General features: G+C 37.1%; 1 protein-coding gene across 1 annotated transcript in view; it reads left to right on the top strand.

Annotated features, from left to right (window-relative positions):
- LOC135466284 (anaphase-promoting complex subunit 4-like) overlaps positions 1–24,827 on the top strand; it is an 82,420-nt gene that overhangs the window by 39,786 nt on the left and 17,807 nt on the right. The gene's annotated exons all lie outside the window — the stretch shown is intronic.

Raw genomic sequence — 24,827 nt, 5'->3', positions numbered from 1 at the left:
CTGAAATGGAGATTTTTCTGTTAGGTCTTGGACAGATGATTTGTACATCCAGTTTCATTTTGAAATAATAAAGTACTACTTAATAGATGTATTAATACTTACAGACTTTGTGTTCAAGTCTTTAGGCCCAGTTAGTTCACCTGAAGTTGATTACCAGTATTCCTGTGCAATTAGGAGAACGTGAAGAAGGAGTAGAAATATTTGTAAACTGGAAGTGTGTGGAATATATATAGATAATAGGCCATGGGTGGGGAGGGGAGGGGGTCAGACTGATATCAATTAATTGGTAAACTGTAATCCATTAAGGCATACAAGCCATGTGATTTTCTGTGAACAGGAATCTAATTTATCACAGATGGTTAAACCTCCCGGAGACTTAACCTCAGTCTCCGGGGGTTTTATCACCAAACACTGCACCTTTGATGTGCTACCCTGATGCTTGATATATCCCTTCTTCCCTGCTGTTCCCCTATCAAACTCAACAGTGATAGTCCCTACAGTTACAGATTTATAGCTTAACTATGCCCTCCACCCCACCATGTTTCCCTCACCAGGGTGGGGGAGGGGGGTGGGGTGATTTCATAGGTATGCCATTTAAATTCCATATTACCCAAGACAATTAATTTGCAAAGAATCTACGCTTCAACTGTGAAAATTTAGACATCTTATCAAATAATGTGAGCCAAACTTTCTCAGCTTGATTGAGGCCTTACCATATGGCTTGTAATTCATGGGTTAATGACATTCAGATTAAGCTCACTGCTCATAGTTAATATTTTATATATTGTGCCAGACCAAATGGGCCAGAGGACATCCATGTTATTCAGTCCTTTTAGCAAGAAATAATAAAACTTGTTTTCCCAAGTGAAGATATTGTGGGTTGGTTATTGCTTAAGAATGTCATTATGAACTTTCAATTATGATATCTTTTTAAAAGAAAGTAAAACTGTAAAAAGATACAAATCTCTTGTATTCTCCCAGTTTGGACTTAATGATTTTTGGGGGTTATAGTTAAAATGTGACTGTTTTATGTCTCCAAGCCGTATCATGCAAGAATATCGTCAACAGATACCGATTGTATCAAACTGATAGAACTTAATAAGACTTAATTTGTCAGTTGTTCAGAACATGAGTAATGTAATATACATTAATAATACTAACATACATTTCACTGCTTTTATTTCACCTTTGTTTATTGCCATATTGAAAATTAGGATATTTTCAGCAGTTGAACCAGCATGCTTTGTGGAAGGATGGTACAGTGTATAGAAGATTGGGTGTTCAGTATTTATTTTTAAAAAAAAAGGTAATACAAAAAATACACCCCTGGCAAATATGCCTTTAAAAGAAAGGGATTTCAAAAACTTTTTGTCTGGTAGACATGTGTGGTTAGCGAATAGTGTCCAAATTACAGATTGCGTTGTTGTTTCTGTAAGGTAAGGTATATCGCGTTCTCAAAGAAAGGCAAGCTGACATTTTAGAATGAGTGATCTTATGATTCTGGGAGTCGGCACAATGAGGGGATATATTAAGGATTGTTTCCTTAAATGTTTTGGTGATGTAAATCTGAGATTTTTATTAGATTGAGTTTAAACTAACCTTCATTGTCAGTGGTCTCTGCATTAGATACTGATTGGCAGCTGTAAGACCAAGTTGTAAGACCAAAGTGCAGATGGCTTACAGATGGCCAGAGTGTCCATGCGTCTTCTAATTTATAGTGCAGAATGTGTGTAAAAATAACATTACATATACATGTTTGTAAATGAATTTCTTCTATGTGCTTAGGTCCTTAGATTGATCTATTGCTCATTAGAATTGTTGTGAAATAGATATGTTGTTGTACGTTATACATGGAATAGATAACCGAGTCTAACGATTTAGTTTGGGATGACTGATAGATTGAGCTGTATAAGAAGCTGTAAGCTAAAGAATTGACCTAATGAGGAAAAATTTTTGAGCCCCCCCCCCCCCCCCCTTGAAGAACAAATTAATGAAGTGAACAAAAGTTAATTAAACTATTTATTAAGTGTCATCTCATCAAGGCCTACAGGTTACTTCCGTTTGTTGAAACGGAAAACAGGTTTTATTTACACCCTGTGTCATATCTGTGTGACATTTTCCTGATAAGATTTGTTTTATGTGTTTATGTGATTTTTGAGTTGTCTATTGCCTGATTTGTTTTGTGTCAAGTGGTGTGTTAATGGTTAAAAGAGAGTCTGATAGACGATATAACTCAGTACAGAAGTCTCTTGAAATATTGGTGATTTATACCATTTTTAAGTTTAGAGTTGTCATATATAATGCTGACCACACAGTAGAAATTATATCAGATATAGAGGGCTACAACGAAGTCAGTTGCGCCTTTTAAGATTTATACACCCTGGAAAGATTTATAACAGTTCGGAATACAAAGTTTAATTTAGTATTTGTTGTAATAAGTAGTTGTACAAATTTTCATCATTTTCATCATTGTGGATTGAAAATTTCATTTTTAAAAATGACTGAATATGCAACATTGTAGTGAAAGTGCTAAAAATACTGTGAAGGTGCAAATCAGACAAAATGTTAACTTTCTTACTTGTTGATTTAGGGAATTACATCTTTAAACCTCGAGAATGTTGGTTTTTTTTTTTTTTCTGAGAAGCCTTGACAATGTACATTAAATAGCAATATCTTTCTTTTGCAAAAAAACATTTACTTTCCGCCTTCCCAGTTCTCACACTAGTTAGTCTTAGACAGGTGGTACTGATGTCAGTAAAGGTCAGGACCATTTTTGGGAAACTGTCCGTGAAAAAAAGTCATAGAAATGGAAAATTGTGACACAGTACAGGGGTCAGTGACTGTTTTTTTGTTGTCCATAGTCCTGTGCCCTTGAGCCTCTAGCCTTTGACATTGAATCACCAGAAGGGCAAGCCAGATAATGAGTGAATGGGAAGCTGAAGGATGGTCCATGGTTTACGGAATCTCTGATGCTCTAGCCAGCAAGACCTCTAACCAAAGAGGTTAAAATACTGATTGAGGCATCCCTCACATCTGCCTGAGTCCATTTTTTGGAGGAATAAAAGAACAAATTGGTTGACTGGTAGCAAAAGGACTGTCTGCCTTTTGTTCTGGTGTTGAGGCGGCAGAGTTTGTATCAGCTGCCCATCATTCGATCAATTGTTAGTAGTGAGCGGTACAAAAAACTAGCACACGCTGATCCCACTAAAACCACTGACATGTAAAGTTACGGGTCACTGAGGGTACCATTATCTGAATAAGAAGCCCTGTGTGGGCTCCCGTTTAGGAAGAGTCCCATTTTCTCAGACCCTGTAGGAAACTATTTAAAGCCTAATGGTTATTATTCAGATTTGCCAGGCATAAGAGTAAAGTGTGCCTGTCCCCAGCAGGGTAGTTAGCAGCCATGAGTATCTTGTACATTTTATCAGTATACATTGCAAAACTATTGAAAAACATTAAAAACCTAGGAAATGAATAGAGCATTTTTTTTTGTGCTTGTCATACCTTGCATATTTGTGGGTCTCCGATCACCTAATGTTACATAGCATGTTTGTAGTTGGTGGGAATCTCAGAAATTTTGATAAAGCTTACATGGAGATATCATTGTCTGCAGAGATGAATTATTTTAACAGGATGTCTAAATTTGAAGAAGTTACCTATATGCAGTATATTAGAACTCTTATCAAAACAATCTTGGCAGGAGATTCTAATATTTGAATATTTAAAATTCTTTCGCAGCAAAACTGTTAATATAAATTGTTAATGAGCTGAATTTGTGTTAACTGAGAATAAGCATTTGACAAATTTATAACATTACAAGCAGTAGTGAATATGATTAATACTTGCATAATCCACCAAGATATGTACAGAAACTAGTAAAGGTCACCAGAGTGAAGTAATTTGCATGTTGAGATATTTATGATATTTTATGTCATTGTGACATCCCTAATTAAGAGTCTTTAAAGTTTTTTTCTGTTTTGTATCATACTATCGTTTAACAGCTAAAATATCTATTCCCTTGTCTCTTATCCCACCCAGGAGGTTTGCCTACATTTCCAACAATATGTGCTTGTAATTTGCAATTCTAATTTGTTATGTGTTAACAAATTCTGCACGTTCTTAAATGCAAGGCGCAAACGTCTGCGTTTTGGGAGTACGAGCCCAAAACTGAAGTTACTAAATCTTCTCATGGATGATTCATGAAGATGCTATCAGACAATGTTTTTGTTGACTGTATTGTGTGCATGCTTCGCAGAATGAATAAATTGAAATGTTAGAACTTGATGCACCACATCTTTAAGGAAATTAAGAAGTTTTTGCATAAAAGATGCCACTTCCCTCCAGCAGTTTTCTAAGGTTTAATTGGTTAATGAGTGCAACTTTTATGTAAATTATTTTAATGTCCTTTATTGTTGCCTTTGGGACACACAGATAACGGAGGTTGTCAGAGCTGAGAGACGATGTGGTTTAGAAGAAATTACGATGTAGTAATCATTTGTGTAATCTGTGCGAATTGACACTGTTGGTTAGAAAATGTATTAAGCCAATTAGGCTTTTGACTCTTTATGGGCTGTTAGAGTTGATTTCTGCATTTAGATAACATGCAAGATAAATGGATTCCATTTAATATTTTGTTTAGTTTTGTTTTATAATTATCACAATTAAATGAAGTAAAAAAATTACATGTTTATGTGAGGAGTAGATCTACATAACAGGTATTTTATGTTTACATGTACTTTTCTAGAAAGAAATGTTGCAATGGATAATAGCTTTGAGTTATACAGATCTAATACTATGGAAGGTAATGAGGACGTAAAAGTTCCATAAAGCTGGGTAATGTTGCAAGAGGGAAGAGTTCAAGTCAAGGAGAGGGAAATGTTGCCAATGTAGAACTCCTGGAAATAAGCAAAGATTTTTATCATCCATTTTAGGGAACGAAATTTAAAGCTCCATCATTCAAGCAAATGATTGAAATGATTACACTCGATGACATTGATTCATTAAATAATGGAGGTCCTGAGTTTTCAAATTAAATCAGTAGATGTAGTACTTTTTGACCCCAAGAAAGTGCATATTACTTAACCATGTTACTTAACATATATCTGCTGCTTTACTGAAGTGCTTCTTGCCTCGTCATAGTTTACGTGTCACATGACAAAATCGCCTCTAGTGGCAGGGCTTTAGATTTACTGATGCTATCACCTATAGCTAATCTGGTGAGATTATGCGAATTCTTACTTTTCTTAATCAGGTGCTTGTCTTAATTATACACCACCGTGTAGTGTGATAATGTCGGTAATGAGGACAGTAATAATTACAGTAATATGAACAAAGATATATTGTTTAATGAAGTAATCCATGACTATACATCTGCTATCCTTGTACTCTACAATTGTTTCTGTGTTCGTATGAGCAAGCTTGTGTTTTTTTTAAACACATATTCCTGAACATGATGTACAGATTAGTGTCTGGTCAGAAATGAATTTTTCCTGAAGCATCAGAGTGATATCGATAGTAGAATTTTGTGCATTCGGTATTCAAATTGTACTAAAAGCTTTCAACATGACCTGGAAGACAACAGTCAAAAAAATTGTAGAAAGTTGTCTAGACCTAATGAGTGGAACATGATCAGGTATTGTCAGTTCTAGTCAGGTGAGAAGGAATGAAGGTCATTCGTCACTGATGAATTCAAGATAGTTATTTTAGGTTAAGGCTCATGTTTGATCTTTCTAAAAATATCTTGCCACTAATCACTTGTCTGGAACTTGGGATTCAGTTGACAGTCCAGTTGCCCTTACAAACACAGGTCTCTCTTAGCTCCTCTCGGTATTAATACCACTGTTATTCAGTATTCATGTATTCCCTTCTAAATTTAACACATCTTTTACCAAAACAAAGTTGCTTTTTGTGCTGAAGTGATTATTTTGCTGATGTTATTAGCCCCATGTGATAATCTGAACAATCTCAACAACATATCTTTATTTTCACAAACAAATAGAAAAGTAGATATAACTCACCTAAAAAAAATAGTTTGATTTGTGCATCCAGGTTTTCTAGTACAAAATACTTGCAGTAAACTAAAGAAGACACAATGTATAGTTAATGGGTGCAATGATGGAATTTGAGGCATGCCAAAGCTTTATGAAGGATGTATTACTTTGTGCCTATTAAATTGATGTTTATTGGTCCAGTTGTCAGTTGGACCAGTAATAACTTTACGGTTTAAGTATTTACAGAATTTGCCTTAATATATTAAGGAACTTTCCTAATAAAATCACAGATTTTCACGTGAAATACTCTGGAAGTCAGTCAATTGAGGTTGGGCTAATTGTCCGTTGAAGCAGATATACATTTGACTTTCTTGAAACCAGAGGTAAGATTTCTCACGGGCAAGGTGTCTAAAGGAAAAGATTTATATTTTTGCCTTGCAAGAAATTAACATACTGTTAACGTAGGGGAAAACAGCTATACCTACAATAGATCTACTCATGGGAAGCCATCCTTTGTATCATAGACCTCCAATCTTGACTTGATGCAGATAAACCTTCTTGATCAGCAGAACAGACATTAGGCTTGACCAAGCCTCAGGAAAGGTGACATTAGCACCAGTCAGGTAGTAATGTGACTCCTTCGTACCTGGCACTTACCTGTTGGGGGTGAAGGGGGTGGGGGTATGGTGATTGGAGTGAATAGCAAGATAACTTATGTAATATTTGTAAAACAAGTAACCAGTGGCCAGCCACAGGGTGAAACTTCACTGTTTTGTTCCATAAAAGTGACTTTTACAGATGAAAACTCCTGCTCAATAGCAATCACCAAATGGGGTCCCTGATAAGTGACCAGGTAATCTAATCCCACAGATCAGCTCACCCGTAGGTGTGAGAGCTCAGCCCAGAGACTTTTGATCCTCAGGTATCATCTCACCTGGTGTCCCCCTCAAAGTTAAAAAGAACCTGACATTTTAATACTTGAGGACCTTCAGTTGAATCACATTGGATTTAAGGCCAGATTGCACATGCTATATTATGGTATGTTGCCCACTGCAGGAGTGTTGTGGTCAAAGATAGTTTCTTTTAAAGGATTGATTGAATATGGTTAAGAATTTTTCACTTATATGTCTACAGTCAGGTTTATGGGTGGAAGAAGCTGGAGTGCCCAGAGTAAACCACAAACCTTTACCTGACAAACCTTTGACATACTTAAAGTTACAGCAGAAACACTGTAAAGGATAGTTTATGTATGATAAGTAAACTTGCCTGCAATAATTATTTTGGAAAAATTTAACAAAATCATGTCATATATCCGGGTAGAACAATTAATCAGGTGTGTATGAACATGTTATTTTGTGAATGATTTAGTATTTGTAGATCAGTAAAGTTGACAAATTTTAAAAAGACAAAATTTACGAGCCAAATTTGTGTCGTCATATACGACGGATACATATGTGTTCAGGCATTTTTGTAGTTTTGGTATGTGGTTAACTTTGGTTTATTTACAGAAAGAGTACTATCCAAATAACACAGATGTACCCGTGGATGTTAATGGCTGTTTACACTGATTTTGGATTATGTAACCTTGTAAAGGTTAAGCTATTATGAGCAGTATACCAAAAAGAACTTTGTTCAGGATAGTTGTTTCCTATAAGTAAACACTGATTAGATCTGCTTAATGGTAGCCTGATGTAATATGGTGGGGTCTTGGAGGCTTTAATTGGCATTAGCCACAGAGAATGTTCCTCCCATCTGTGGACTGACCCACCCTCTCACCTTAGATCACCAGTAGATAACACCTACCTGACAAAACCCACCGCCTATTACTTACAGCTCTAATCTGTACCTAAGTCGTTTGAACTCTCTCTGAATGTGATTCTTTCTGTACAGTGACAATTCTGAAAAAAAAAATGGCAGATTTTTCTTCTTACTTTGTGTCACTACTCTTGTAGTTTTTGCTGTTGACAAAGAAAGCAGACGAAGATTCTGAGTTGAGTACTATAAATTGAAAATCACATTGTAGTTGAACATCACATTGGCATCAAAAGTTATTTATTCAAGGGTAAAAAGATTAAAAGATGGACAAGTATAAAATAATGTAGATGTATTCCCTCAGCTTTGTGTATTAAAAAGATTAAAAAATGTGTATTCCATTTTTTCTGTTCAGTCTGGAGATGCAACAAGCTTTGTTGGTCAATCGGTAAAATTTTTGACATTCTGTCTTAAACAAGGGCTTATTCTTATAATGATGAGAGCAAGGCCACATTGACATTTTGATGGCTGTTGCAGCTATTGTTAATTTGCGCTGGGCTATTTTTTCTTTTAAATTATTCTGACAAGACAAGTGGTATTGAAGCTCGTCCCATGCAAGAGTCTACACATTCGTGCACTTCTCCAATTAAATTTATCTGTCACCGATCAGAGACATTTATGAGGAAAATCAGCTGTTTAATTAGTGTGATATGCCATCACACTTGCATAATAAATACCGTACCACTTATAATACAATAAAAGCATATAGAAAGCTGCTTATATAGTTTGTAACCTATCAAGCTGGTTTTTACCTTCAGTGTATTTAGGGGTTTCAGTGCATTATTTTTGTTGATACAACATCTTATCAACTGCACTGAGTCTTACTGATCACAGGATATATATCTATTACTTTTGTTGAATTTATATGGCAATTTCTTGGAGTTTTGATGATTAGACTGAAGTGATCAATTAACTGACCATTTGCATGCAGCTTAGCATTACTTTTATTGCTGTCATCTAGCATTTTTGTGCACTAAATGAAGTAGATGTTTACAGTCTTAAACACATGCATGTATTTCCTTTAGTTGTCTCCCCTTGGCACGGAAAGAAATTTATAATTTGAAGATAGATCATTTTAAACAGATTTTAATGGTACTTTCTAAAGCGGTTGTTAATGGCTGTTTTTTACATTATTAAGTTCCTGAAAAACTGGGCGTGTAAATTCATTGTGTCATTATTTACAGACAGGAGGTTAATCCATTTTTGCCACCAAAATATCTGAAGCGTGATGTAGGATTGAATTTTGTGGTTGGTTGACTTGTCATGTTAAATCTGGCACTTCCCATGTTTTGTGTGATTGATGGACATTTTATTGGCTCATTAGAATCTTCAATCATTTATGGTGGAGTAAACTCATTTATGACTGTTCTCTTGCCCTTCACTTCCCGGTTCAAGGATCAGAATCCACCTCATTCTAACTGATGAGTGGTAGCTATCTTTGAATACAGATGGCTCATTTTCCACTACCCGCTATTTTGGCAACGTTTAAAACGTTATACCAGCAGAATATGCACATGAAATAGCATTTCCATGGGAAAGCCGCTCTGAGATTGCATGAGCAGCAATTTACTGACCGTTTAGTTTTATCAAGAGCTTTGTCTGAGGTGAAGCATTTTCATCAGTGGCCCTGGCCAAGTCATAGCCCATAATACAAACAATAATACGTAAAAAAAATTGTCATTTGACCCACGAATGATGAAAATAAAGTAAAAAAAAATCATTGATATAAGCACATTCAATTTTCGGGTATAATAATTTACATTATGACCAAGGGAATCACAGACAACTACAAATATGTATAACCGGTTTGATCTTTTTCAGTGTCATAGTGTTTGGGAGAATTTTTACACTCTGAGCTTATGTCACAATGGATCATTAGTTTTGTGTCCTGGACCATGGAAAAAGTATAATTTATGGCCATTAACATCCACAGAAGGAACTAAGGCTCAAATGAGGATATCGTCTTGTAAAGTGTCCTCTTTCATATTTTTAAATGTTAATCAGTGTTTTGTTGTCTTCTCAGACATAATCTAAATGAATTATTTTCATAATTATTTTCACACACCCCGTGCAAACATTCAAAAACATTGAAGAATTACAGTATCTAGAGGTGAAATTTGCTTTTTTTGTCATGTCCTTTAAGAAATATGAATCTATCACCATTACTGCATCTGTGTGATGGCATGCTAGAGCTTGGGTCTGGGTTGGTGGTGTCGCCAGTGACTGGAAGCTTGTGGTCTGGAATACCGCTACAGTATTGCATAACTCTGCAGGTGGGAAGAGGAGATTACTGTTCATCCCTTCAGCTTTCCATTGAAAACTTTAGTTCCCCCTCCCTCTATTGTACATCAGGCTTTTCAAGGTGCCACAGAATCACCAGGGATGTAATTTTCTTGTGAACTTCAAAGGTCCCAAATCCTTACGGCTGATTAGGCCATTAATTGAGTCCACGTGCCGACCGGTACTAGCGATTCTACTCTTCAGGCTATTTATGTGACAATTCAACGGATCTTTTTGGCAGTACAATAGAGGGTCTAGATGACTGCTGTAGGCAGGATGTCCCGCCATTTTCTCAGCTCAGCTGTTGAATGCTGGGAGGTGTACTATGATTATTCTTGTGAACACTGTACATAAACGCAGGTGATAAATATTAGCCCACATCTTGATTTTACCCTGCAGATATGACATGCCTGGTTATTAAAAAACATCCAGATTTACATGACCCGCTTTGGCAGAGGTTATTCACTTTTTATAATATTCATCATAATAAGAAACCTTGGAGAAATTTTGTGTTCCATGGGATGTAGCTACATATTCTCCTGTTACAAGACACGTGGGTGATGTCTGTCTTATTGTATAAATGATTAAAAAAAAGTTTTAATCAACAATGGGAATTGCAATTAGAAAGAGCTGTAGTAATAATCTACCCCACCCAGCACCTGTGATAATGTCCCTCAGTGAGTCAGGAAGGCAGAGGAAAAACATTTCTTACAGAAGGTCATATGTGTTCAGAGCAGATTTACACATTTTTTCTCAGTGAAACATAAAATAGCACGATTATATAAGGCCATACTTACAAAAAGTTTTGTTTGGAGAAACTGAACCTCATCAGAAAAAATATGGTAGGTCAGTAGGGATTTTTTTTTACTCTGGGTGATCAAAGAGTTTTGGATTTCAAAGAAATTAATATGAAAATAAAAATAAAAAATTCCATCAAAAGCCTTTAAGGCAAAGCCTTTTTTTTAGGATTGATTGAGTCACCCCTTCCCCCCCCCCCCAACAAACAGATATTTATTTTAAAAAATGCACAGGATAATGGTAATCTATGATTTGATTGAATAGGCCACACAATTTTCTGGTGCTTAGTGAATTTATCTGATTAAACATTGCAATAATTGGGTCTTTTACGTCATAATCCTTTATTTCCAGACAATGCCTTATGTGCACTCAGGAGTTAAGTTTTAAATAAATTGTAACATTTGTTCACTAAACTATAGAACTTAGAACGGGCGAAATCACCATCTGGATTTGGATTTGACGGTAAAATTGCACTAATTCTTAATCTTGATGCAGGGCTGGAACAAAATCACAAGGATTATTTTAAAAAAAGGGTTAAAAAGAAATACAAACAGCATTGTCAAGCTGTGTAAAGAAAACATGTGTGACCCATCTGTTATGAAGTAACCCACTTTGCAAGAGGTATGTTGATTTGTTACAACTAGAGAACATATGGCGTCAGAAGGTTTCAGGGGTTTGCATTATTTACTGTTTCTTTCTGACAGGATTTCCTGTTGTCAGTTTATCCACTTGTTTTCAGCTCCATCATGATTTGCTTTGTGCGGTGTGCATCAAGGTGGGTGATTTATCATCCCCAAGTAAGAATTTGTCACTGCCGGTGACATAATACAGCCAGATTTACAACAGGTGAAAGAAACAGCTAAAATAGACCACACAGGATCTTAATCCTTTTGATCTTGTTTTTGTACTGGTAGTCAGTTGTATGTTGATGGCTCAAACCATTCTAATGGATTTCTGATCTTTAGAACAAATAATATCAAAATATATTGAACTTTATGCACCTGTAATTCAAGTACATGTAAATAAAAAGGTTTTTGTAAATGATGACAAAAAAATCACCATATAATCCAAAGGACCTTGTGAGTTTTTAAAACTGTTTCTTGTTTTTACAAATATCTGTACTATGGTGATATACTGATACTACACTACATAATTTTTTGTTCGATTTCATTCTTCATTTAAACTTAAAAGTTCTTTGAATTTACAAATTGTTCTCGATCAGAAAATTGGACTAGATCAGAAATTGGACTCAATCAGAAAATTGGACTAGATCAGAAATTGGACTAGATCAGAAAATTGGACTAGACCAGAAATCAGACTACAGTCTAAGATTGTCGTTGTGTTAAGGATTAAGGATTAAGGCGAATAACAAACTGTGATGGAATAATCCTGTTCCAAGGTGACCAAATGGAGGCTTTATATCACCTGTCCTGTTAACCCATCAGATCTCCTTTGAAGATGGCTGATTAGTCGCAGGTAAGATTTATCTGAGTGGGTCCCCATGTATCAAGCAGGTGAGAAGCTCCCTGCCTTTGTGTCCTATAGTACTGGTTACATTATGGCACACTTTGTGGCCATCAGTCTAACTTGGCCCACTTTAGTTCAGGCTTGCAGCACAATTACAGGTAGTTAGATTAGCATTATCAAGCTTTATCAATGGGATCTTCAAGAAAACTGCCCATTACCCAGTATACTCCATGGAGCAATCCCTGAAAGGGGCAGGAAACCTTTTAATGGATTGCTAAGAAAACAGTGAATGGGGTTCTTTAGCAGGTCTTGTGGCCTTCCTGTACTAGGGGATGGCTTGTGGGCAGGCATTGTGATTAAGGGATTATGTCAGAGGATCTTTACTGTCTGCTGGGTGAGGACAAAGGGCACACCTGAGGCAGTGAAGAGTTGTATACAGTGGTCAGGTAGCTGATTATGACACCTGACAAAGGCCCAGCCACTTGGCTGACACCTCCCCTTGTCCTCTTGTCTAACCTTGCCTCTGGAATCCAGCGGGCTCACTCCAGCTCTCTTGTACAGGCTGACAATGGCCATTACTCAGTATTGAAGCAGACTTATCACAGTCATCTCACTTTTACATAACCCACATCCCCTCACCCCAGGGCCTTTCAGGTGACAAGGAGGATTTCTGAGGTGTTCAAACTGATTTCAGTCACACTTAGCCGGCTAATTTGTGACTCAACCACCAGGTTTTAACTCCAGATCGGCCCTCCATGTCAACCAACTCTCAGGCATAGGGAATAACACCGGTTCACAAATCTGATTAGCATTTTGTTTTACTGTTTCAGAGGATAGGTATCTTGAGGGAAATCCTCTACATAGTTTAAATTCTTTCATAATATTGCGCAAAAGAATTAAATTTAAAATTGAAAACTAATAATATGGTTGCATTTTATATATTAAACAAACAAATAAATTTTAAATAATGGAAGCAAGTGCATCATGTATGAAAATAAAGTATTTTGAAAAGGGTAAAGTGTTTCAATAGGATTTGCCCTAGGTCTAGAAATGTGATAAATATGCATATTATAAAATGTAGAAGAACTTCAAATACAGTATCTTCAGTTTTGTTGGATTTACAACTAGAAGAAAAGATTACTTTTGTTTTTACTCATTTCACCTGCCGGATGTCAGTGAGCACTAATTTGTCTGGTATAACCAGACAGTTCTTGCAACTTTCAGACATGTTTAATCTGTGTGTTTACTAATGGGAATCCATCATGGTTTCTTTATTGAACTTTACTGGAATGGGGGTGTAGTTAGAGTCTCCTATTAGCATAAGAGACAGACACCTATGTGTGGTTAGTAACCTTATGCCAGCCTGGTTCCCGTCAGACTGCTGTAACCGTACAGTCGTCAGTGCACTGTTAATTCTCCAGTTTAATTCTACACCTGTCTTGCTTGATCCCTCATTAAAGTGCTGGCCGTCTTCAACTGTACCAGCCTTACCTGTAACGTGAGTCATCTCAATGGACAGATTACCTGTCTAATGAGATACCTGACTCGTGCACCCTAAGGTGGCCACGAGACCACAAGCGATCAGCCTCACACAGTCCAAGCACGGCTGCACCCATGATTTCCCTTGTGTCGCCAACACTTCGCCTACTAGGGTTGTTTGCAAACACAAAGCTATAGGTATCAGGTTTCCTTGACAGCATCTTAAGAAAGCGGATATGAATGCTTGTGCCTCTGCATATCTTGAAAACAAGCTGGAATATTGATGGCTGAAAATCATCACCTTTGTGCCCTATGCACTCTCAGATACTCCTGATCTATTGGCTTTGAGATTTGACAAAGCTTTTAATTTTCGTTGTGTATCTAATCCTCCATGGTCTGTGTTTAACTAACAATGAGTATTGCCTGGAACACTATCAGGAAAAAAAATGTCAAGTTAAGCCTCTGTTAAAACCACTATCTCTTGACCAATCCAGTCACTCTTTTTCTTAACATTTCGTTTTGAGAAAAATAAGTTGGGTTTATCCAAATGGCTAAATCTGACAAAATAATGAGATGCATATGGTACATTCATGTTTTTCATACCAGTATCTATTTCATCACTGCACAAGTTCAGCGCCTCTGCACATGTTCAGTGCTGCTTCCTTTTGTGCACGTTTTCCCAGACCTTGTTTCACATGATATGGCTGAAATATTGCCGATGTGGTGTTAAGCCATATTCATACATTCATTCATTCATTCATTCATTCCTCAGCCTTATATTTAGCACATCTGTAACAGGTCAAATATTCTCAATTACAGGGTCAAAACACCAGTCAAACCGCGTCAAGAGGTGCCTGTGCTGATCGACTGTGTACGTATACAGTTGTGTGGCAGATTTGAAGGTTTATTTGGTTTCATAACACAAATAAAAGAACACTGTAGCTTACAGAGGTTAGTCTTGCAACCTGTTGGGTTCATGGGTATTGGCGTGAAGTGGAGAAAAATGCCATAACCTAGAAAAACATAACTTCAAGATTCATTTATGAGCTTATGAAATAACCCTCAAGAGAAGGTTACATTTCTGCATGCACTATGTCTGTGATTGAATTTGGTGAGGACTTTTAGAGTAAAAAAGTTAATGAACTGCACGCCACTGCAGCTTCTTCACTTGGCAATACTTGGGGCGAATCTGTGAAGAAGGCCATATTGTTTGATGTGATTTTGCATGGTTTTTCAGTGAGGCAGCATGTTATATCAGGGTTAAGCAATATGGCCATCAAGTACAAAATAGTCAAAGCAAAATAAAAAGATGTCATGCACAGAAAACAAAACATACTCTATCAATGCCTCATATGTATGTATAAGACTAGTACTAATAAAACTGACGCATCTTGTTTAAGTTTAGAGAAGCATGCCACCATTTTGTAGCAGTTATATTGTTTGTCAGCATGTAATGGTTATACCGTCTATCTAAAACTGTTCATGTCCAAAGAAAACTCACTGCCTTGTACTGTCTGATATTTCTCATATGGAGATGTCCCACCTGAATAAGGGGGCATCATTATCTTTGTCAAATAGACATTGTTTACTGAATGCGTATTCAGTACTATTTCTGGTAGACTTGCTGGCCAGGTTGAGTGTTATTTTAACTCAGTTGCTGATTGACCCTTGACTTGTGAAATTATTCGGTTCAAATCCAGCTAGCCATCATTGCTTTGGTTTTAAGCATTAAGATTTGTCATGGACATGTACCTAGTGAAGGAACGGCGATCATTATTTTGTAAATACAGATGTACATGTGGTCTGGTTGTTCATGTGGTCTGGTTGTTCATATGATCTGATGGTATATTTCGTTTGGTTGTTCATCTGGTGTGGTTGTTTATTTGGTCTGGTTCTAGGTGTGTTCTGGTCATTTGTCTGGATTGGTTGTAGGTTTAGTTTGGTTGTTCATCTGGTCTGTTTGTTTGTTGGATCTGGTTGTTTGTGTGGTCTGATAGTATACTTGGTTTGGTTGTTCATCTGGTCTGGTTGTTCATTTTTTCTGGTTGTTCATCAGGTTTGGTAGTTCATGTGGTCTGATTGTTCATTTTGTTGTACGTCTCATCTTGTTGTACATGTGGTCTTGCTCACCTGTCCATCAAACTTGATACAGTTCCAGCTGATTGAACCCTTCTTGTACAGACTAAATGTATTTTGAAATGTAGAAGATGTTATATTTCTGGTATGCCACACAATTACTTGAACTTCCAGGGGCTGTTCAGGAGATTTTTTAGTAAAAAAATGATCAGCGCACATGCAATCCATTTTCACCATTAGTGTAGAAAACCCCAAGTAATTTATCCTTTTGCAAACTATCAGCCTTGACTGTGCACCTTACCATTCAAAGTTGGTAATAAAGCTCTGAAAATTTATGAAGTTGGACATTTTTAATTTTAAATGGAATCTTTCATTTGTATGTTGGGAACCTTTTCCTGTGTGGAAGACCTCAACAAGTGCATAACCAGTATATGACATCTCAGATTGCTTCCTGTGATACTTAATTCGTTCTTTATAATATTGCCACAAAAGTAAAATGTCTTCTAATAATGTGTAAGAGGAAATCTTGTTCTAAGTGTTATTTTTAAATTAAAAATGAAACCATTTTGATAGGTAGCCTCTCATCCCCATACATCTCCAAGGTATCAATCTGTTGAGTTTGACCCACGTTGACCTCTCTAGCCTGTTAGGGGTCAGGCGCTGATTACCCTGGGTCTGCACTTGCGCTTGTGACCAGGGTTCCCGCTGACTGATCTCTCAGGGTTACCTCCACTTTTCAATAAGACCTTCGGGAAAGGTTGTGAAGATGGTACCCAGGATAATGAGGCTTCACAAAGGTTCTCTATCTTGTCCAATCCTATTGTCACCCTCTGGGCACCAAGGTCATCAACTTTGACCTCACTGATGAAAACCTTAAAAGTGAACATTGCCAGAATCTCTGTCTACTATTGTGCTTTATTTGTTTGATCTGTGATATTGAAGTATTAAAGGAGCTGCAGAAGCTGATTGTACCAGAGCAAGATTTCAGAAACATTCAGGGAAAACAAGCTTGTATGATCATGAAGTGGTGACATATGATGTGTATACATGTAGGTTATTTTTCCATATGGCATAAAACACCAGTCAAAGAAATAAATCAATAGTGTTTATAGGAGGATCATTTCTTTTTAGTGTCAATGAAGATTTTTAGAGTGCATTACCCAATTAAATTTAGCATCAAAGTTTTATTTAATTTATTTCTTTTTCATTATGTTTGTTGAGCTTTTTTTTTTAAATATTTCACTTATACTAGATCGAATGAATAAATTAACCCTGTCAAAGAAGTAAATCAATAATGTTTATAAGCAGATCATTCCTATATAGTGTCAATGAAGAATGAAGCGTGCATTACCCAATTAAATTTAGCATCAGTTGAACCAAAGCTAGTGTTAGCATACATCAAAGTTTTATTTAATTTATTTCTTTTTCATTGTGTTTGTTGAGCTTTTTTTTTTAAATATTTCACTTATACTAGAGAGTCTTGTGGTTACAACCAATCTGGCCAAGTTCATGTGCTGCACACACTTCCTGATGCAAATTTTGTTTAAACACTGGTTGATGACAACTCCAGCAAGAACACATTAGCTCGCTGTGCCAGCAGGGTTCACAGTTACGATCAGTATCAGTACGGTGAATGAATGATTATGACTTAACACCACATTCGCAATATTTCAGCCATATTGTGGCGATTAAGAACAATTTCATGGAACTGTACCTTAATTATGTCAGAGGGACAGGTAGGCCATTTTGCCAGTGTACCATTCTGGCACAAGATGATGTACTGAATCCTAATAATATCTTTTCTTTCTGATATTAAAAAGTCTTAAATAGAAGTTTGATTATAATTCGATCGAACGTGATCTTAAAAAAATCTGATTTAGTTTAGCAGTAACCTTTACCTGCTCTTCATGTTGATTTTGAGACAATATAGTAAAGGGTTTGTATTTTTCCTCCAGGCCATGATTATGTCTTCATTGATTGTGATATATCTGAGAGGATTGACACCTGTGCCTGATTAAATGACCTTGTTAACACCTTGATTACTCATAATAACTACGGTTGCAGACATCTGATGAGAAGTACTCACCTGATCTTGTCAGACAGATACAGTGGGTGCATTGTTGGAAAGTTAACAAGGATTTAAATATACAGTATTAAAATCACCTTTAATCACCTGGAATTTTTCGCCAGCTCTTGGTTTCCTCTCCGGCCGTACTTGGGAAGGTCTGCTAGCAACCTGCAGATGGTTGTGGGTTTCCCCCGGGCTGTGCCCGATTTCCACCCACCATAATTCTGGCCACCGGCGTATAAGTGAATATTATTGAGTGTGGCGTAAAACACCAGTCAAATAAATAAATCAGCTCTTGGCTGTGCCGAGGCGGCGCAATGAGCCAGGAGTTCCCCACCAATGTGGTGGCTGTGAGTTCAGGTTCAGCTCATGCTGGCTTCCTCTTCAGCCGTACGTGGGAATATCTGCCAGCACTAGATCGTGGCTTTTCCCCGTGCTCTGCCTGGTTTCCTCTCACCATAATAATGGCCACTGTCATATAAGTGAGTACAGCGTAAAACACCAGTCAAATGAATAAGTAAATAGATATTTAGTATTGCCTCATGAAGCCCTTGTTAATAGCAAATAATAGCCAGCTTCACTGGTATTTTTGCATTATATTTCCTAACTTTATATTGTGGAATTCAATTTTTCCGTTTGGGTAAACCCAACATAAAATCAGTTCAAGTGGTGCACTGTATTGATGACTTGAGTGGTACCTGAAAGAAATAGTTGTATACTCATGAGATACTATCCCCATCAAATGTGCGTAGTGTGACAAGTTCATCCCCAGCTATAAAAAGTACAAACAACAGGAAAGTGTATTTCCTCTCCATCATGCAAAACATGCGAAACAGGTACTGATACTGTGCTAATTGGTTATAATTTAGGGAGACAATCCAGATTACCATGGTCTCTATCATTTAATGTTTTTTTTTAAAACATCTTTGGAAATGGATTAGCTCTTCAAGAAATATTTCCATCCAGAGAAAGAGTGTGTTTAGTGACATGTATGCAGTCCTCTTTGGGCAGTAAGAAAGCTGATTTTCACGTTCATACTTTTCGTCCTGTCATACAGTTTTTTTTCTGAAGATGAAAAAGTTGGCCAATCCCAGTGAATCAGTTTGTGCTTTTTGTTCCTTATATTTCTCCTTTCAAAGTAGTATATTTGGAAGCCTTACAAGTCTAGTCAACCGCAATACCTGCGTATAATATTGTGAGGGAGAGTGGCATGCAAACTTGATGTGAACAAAGAGGTTTGTTGTCAGGGGTGTGTGTTTACGTACAAATCGGGCGCGTGGCTAGGGTAGCGGCAGGTGTTAGCAGAATACATTTGTAAGCGTGCACAGAATTTTTTTCAACTTGCCCTATAACTTGTTAAGTTACCTGGGGCAGTCAGCCAGGTAAGCCCTAGGCACGAGCATAAATGAGACAAAATTGAAAAGTCAAATGTTTTATCCTGCATAATAGTGGACTCTGGAATTAATATTTCCTTGGGGTTTGGAATATTTGAATATGACTGAAGATTTAGTGAGCATGAGACAACATTGTGTGGGTCATCTTCACCAGTCCGTGCTATCTGCCTGATGTGTAGTATAAAAAAGCACTGTTAACATTTCACGTTTTTTTCACCTAACATGGCTTGAAGAATTTCTCTTCTCCCAAAAGTTAGAAAGCAACACTTCATACAGTAGGCCTGCTGCTGTTATAAGCTATATTTTGAACTACACCTCACATTGCTATATTCTTTATCCCTTCATAGTGAATAAGAGAGAGAAAGTTCAAAACGGTGAAAAAACGTGATTATATGACTCCTTTAACCTTCATGAAAACCTGCTGACATGTCAGGGATTGTGAATACTAGAGATATACACACTGTGTAGAATCAGATTAACTACCTGGTTTACCCTGCCTGAAATCATGTGGTAAAGCTAGGAAATTACCTGATATAGGATTTGCAGATTTATGTGAAAACGGGAGATGATTTCAATTAGCTGACCGAAGTGTCATAAACTGTCAAATTTAAGGTGTATTATTATTGCTGCTATTTCCGCCCCCTTAATTGCAATTTCTACCTCAGGACAGGTAGGTATTATGTTGGGTATTGACTGAACTTGGTCATTCACTTTATTACTTTATTACCCGTTCTGTCAGCCACACCCCAAATCTCTGCAGCTATTTATCAACCAACAATGTCCCGGTAAGACTTAATCCTCTCTTACCTACACTATTTGTACACACTATGCCCATTGTCACTCAGTGACATTGATTGCCATTGAGTGATGTAAGATCATTCATTGCCACCCAGTGATCTAAGATAATTAGTAACGTTATAGCTACTTGGCACACACATTGTACTACACAACAGCAATCCAGAAAATAAAACTAAATGTAAGTACAAAATACATTTCTTATGATTTTCATGAACCATGAACCTGTGAACTGCAATTTGACTTCAGTCACATTCCTCTAATTCAGCAGAACAGAGCATGTCTTAGTTTCATCATTTCAAAAAACTGCACTATCTGATCATAGATTTATTGATTACGGTTGATGCTGTATTAACTTTTACACTAAATGTGAGGATATACTGCCCACCTGTGTTTGTTTAGATATACATTTACATGATGCAATCTGTAACAAGCTGGGCATGATGACAATCTGTAACAAGCTGGGCATGATGACAATCTGTAACATACTGGGCATGATCACATACTCCACTAGCATCTTTCCATTAAACAATTTATAAACCAATGCATAAAACTCACATTAATATTGTTTTAGGGACATAATTTGTACATACCTCTACTACGAGAAAATATCACCTTTTCAACAACGAAAAATTTCAATAAATTTCATTATTGCATGAACCATTGCAAGTAAAGGTATAAACTTTTTATATTCACTTTTCTGTTTGATCATACATTTTGCCCTTGACTGTTAAAGATACATAGTGTGCTTGTTTTTGAGTTTTATTGACCTCAAGAAGCGAAACTGACTATAGCTGTGAGTGACCGCTGATGACACACTCTTAAGGCTACTTCTTTCTCAGTTCTGTTTTACTTTTTTGTTCCTGTTATATGGCAATCATATATTGTTCCAAACGTACACTGGAGCAATGTATAGGTTATAAAATCAAAAAAAATAAATGGTAGACTGCTCTAGTCACATTGAAATATCTTTCTTTTTGCATCAGACACTGTAGAGAGGGGAAAGCGTATACCTTTACTTGCACAAAAACTTTGTTGCCAAAGAAAAAAAGAAAGAACCACAGAGATTCGAACTCTTTCTTGAGGTGCAATCTCTTCTCCACAGTGACTTCGTTAGTTCAACTGTACTATGAAGGATGCATGAAAGACTATGACTGAAGTACAAATTTTAATATGTCAAACCATGACAAATCTGATCACATTATAAAGTTTATTTTTGAACATATGAAGACCCACGTTAACCAGAACGAAATTTGACAACAAGTTGAAATACACACCCTTGAAAGCTTCAGTAAAGATAGTCTTCTGCTTAATGTTGATCATCATACTGTAAATTAAAGACACAGTGCCTCGTTTGAACGAAAAATTGGTGTTTTTGATAGAGAGTGCATTTTGGGATGGATATTACTGAGTAATCATATCTTTTAAAACTGACCTGGATAGCTCAGTTGGTAGAGCGTCTGCTTCAGGAGTAGGAGATCGAGGGTCAACCCTGGGTCGGGTCACACCTAAGACCATAAAAGAGGTAGTTGGAACGATGTAGTGCATCGACTGGTTGACCTGTATCAGTATAATGGCCTGGGCAGGGCAGCTTACTTGCCTTTGGTAAAAGCGTCTCAGTGAAGTGCACTAGATAAAACAGCAGTGGAAGTCCATCCTGCAACAAGGAGGCATATTACATGCAGTCTAAGGATTCCTTTGTCATCAAATGACTGAAGAATTAAACATTAAACCCTGAGCAATCACTCTCTTTTATTGCCATATAACTTTTATGGGTGATTTGACTAAGTTTTATACTTTTGATTTGCAAATTTACAGAACTGTGCTGGGATTTGAAAATTTGCACTTTCTTATCTTATCTTTCTGGGGCATATACTCTGCCTTACTGTACCAAGTCGTGTAGCACAAAAAGTATAGTCTTCTGCTTAACGTTGATGTATATTTTGGCTCCTAAACATACATTTTTTGTGTGACTTTTTAGAAGATGTACAGCTCTTGTCAAATCTTGTTAGACATGTTAGGAAACAGTTGGCAACATTGTCACAAGTGTGTTAATGTATATTAAGAGGTGTAATGTCCATGTAACATTTTCTTGTGTAAAAAGACAAGGGTTTCAGAAGCCATTACATTTAAACATGTCAAAATTTGACACGTCTCTGAAAGTTTCTGTTGTTCAGTCATTGAGCCGAAGATTTTGGAGAGTTATACCAGGTGGTGGGGACATTGACTGGGTCAGACAAGTACCTCTAATCTGACACAATTGTTATCTAATGGTGACAGCAGATGGGTGCAATGACTTGCACAGGCATTAAAACTCCTGTTAGCACCTTTCTGTTGATCCAGCTTTACCTGTTCTCAAGTTACATGTCTACTTTGATGTGGTCATTTAACTGCCATTATTGCAACACCTTAATTACTTGATAGACTGAAGCACTTAAGCAGGTAATCTTCTGGAGCCAATTGAGCAGGTAAAAGTCTAGATTGCCAAGCAGGTTCAGTCAGACAGGTGTATTCAGGTGTTATCTACCCATCTCTGACTGTCCCCGCCTAACCACACCTCAGCCTGCCTGTATCCCAACCCTGAACCAAGGTTCACTCAAACTCTAATCTCCAGCGTTTTTTTCTCTGCCTCATTTTCACAAACTTGTTTTTAAATAAAAAGGCACGTTTCAAAAGTAGCACCTCTTTTATGAAGATATGAACTAAATACCTCACATTTCCGGCACACTTAATTCGGGAGGGGGCTAAAGCTTTTTTTGCCCACTCTTAATCTCCGTTCTCGCTGATTGGCATACACCCCCCTCACCTGTGGTGTATTGTTTGATTGTGCTGTCTCTCCAGGGGTTTTGTCAGATCTTACTCCCCCACCCCTATTATTCTCTAAGATTGTAAAAAAGGAGCTGTGAGCCTGTATTGTCTGGGACTTCCATCCATTTGTATTTGTCTTGCCCAGGTGAAGCAAGCGGACAATGTAACCTAGCAGGTCTGTGTGATGGAGGAATGCTGGTCTCACTCTAATTCACAGCTTAAAGTGCCCATTGGGAGCCGATCAGCAGCCTCAGATATTCTGCCAAACGCTCTAACACTGCAGTGTCATCAATCTACTCCTCACATTCAGTCCACTCTCTCATCTGCCAGCCTTTGTTAAGCCACTTTTATCTCTCTTTTTTTTTTTTGTCAGGTTTTTTTTTGTCCTTAAGTGTCGGCACAAAAAGGGATGGTTAATTTGAGATAAAAGCATCTTAGGCTCTGGCTTCATTTGACTCACAAGAAACTAGACAAATCCAGACTCTAACTTAATTACATTTCCCTCTTAATTCTTTCTTTTTGTGGATTTTTCCATCCAATGTCAACTTAACCCTCATTCATTTTTTTCATTTTCTCATTTATTTCAGTGTGCCTTTTTATTTGTAGTTGTTTACTAGATACTTTTTTATGTTTGTTTTATCGTATTGAACAGTTTCATGATTAACAAGTTTCCACGTGCTTTCATCAGTACAAGAACCTCTATCAGATTTCACCTGCTTCACCTGGTCAGAGTTTTTACCCATTTGATACATAACAGTATTTCCTTCCATTTGTTCCTCTGTAATGTTTGTTATCTTTTTTGAACTTTTATTGTTTCCAGCACACCTTTTTTAAATACACTATGCCATAATTAGTGCACAGTGTGTGAACAGTGGATAGTTTGAAAACCTGTGGAAAAATGGCAAAAATCCTGCTACTTACAAGTAAATGCCTTCTACTAATTTTCCAGGTTGGATATTAGTGAAAGAAGACATGCTGTTATTTATTAATTTATTTGATTGGTGTTTTACACAGTGCTCAAAAATGTTTCTTTTAAATGAAGGCAGCCAGTATGTTATGGTGGGAAGAAACTGGACAGAGTCCAATGTTAATTCAAAACCATCTGCCAGTTTGCTGGCAGACCTTCCCATGTATGACCAGAGAGGAACCTTCCTGTTGATAAACACAGTACCAGATGTGCGTGACTGAAGCTGTCATGCATCATTGTTGCCTGAGTCAACATTTAAAACATGTCGATAATGATGTACTTTATGTTCCTGTCTAAAAGCTGATGTAATGACACCTTTTCTAAAGGTGAATACATAATACAAGTACATTCATGAAAGTGAATTGCATCATAAATGAATGAAGATTCAGATCTCACAAACGGTCATTTTGTTTGAAGCTTAATATGTCAAAAAGTCAGCATTCTGCATTCTGCACCACTTTTGCATATATTAAATCTATGACACATCTTTTATCCATCTGCAAGATCTTTATGAACTGACACTGACTGTATGTGTAACCGTTGGTGTCAACCTTTCTAAATAAAAGGCAGAGGTGGCATGGTTTAGTGGTGCATTTTTAACCCTTGTTTTCCACTCGAATGCTTTTGGCAGATTCCTACCTCCTGTTGTAATGGCTCCAGGAAGGCATACCTCTGTTTTATGGCCTGTGTGGTACAGACTTTAGATTTACCTGATATATTCTCACCTGCCATTTGAAAAGGTGGGAATGATATATGCAAGAGCTAGAGATAAAAATCACACTGGGTGATAGATAAGTAAAACTTTTCCTGCCAAAACAAGAACATCTGCCTATATAAGCCCTGTGGTGTTCTGCAGGGAGAAGTGCTTTGCCCCAATTGATTTGAAACTATAG

The sequence above is a fragment of the Liolophura sinensis genome, chromosome 6 (genome assembly GCF_032854445.1).
Source record: "Liolophura sinensis isolate JHLJ2023 chromosome 6, CUHK_Ljap_v2, whole genome shotgun sequence".
Classification (NCBI taxonomy): domain Eukaryota; kingdom Metazoa; phylum Mollusca; class Polyplacophora; order Chitonida; family Chitonidae; genus Liolophura; species Liolophura sinensis.
The sequence above is the reverse complement of the archived record's forward strand: the minus strand, read 5'-3'. Positions and strand labels throughout refer to the sequence as shown.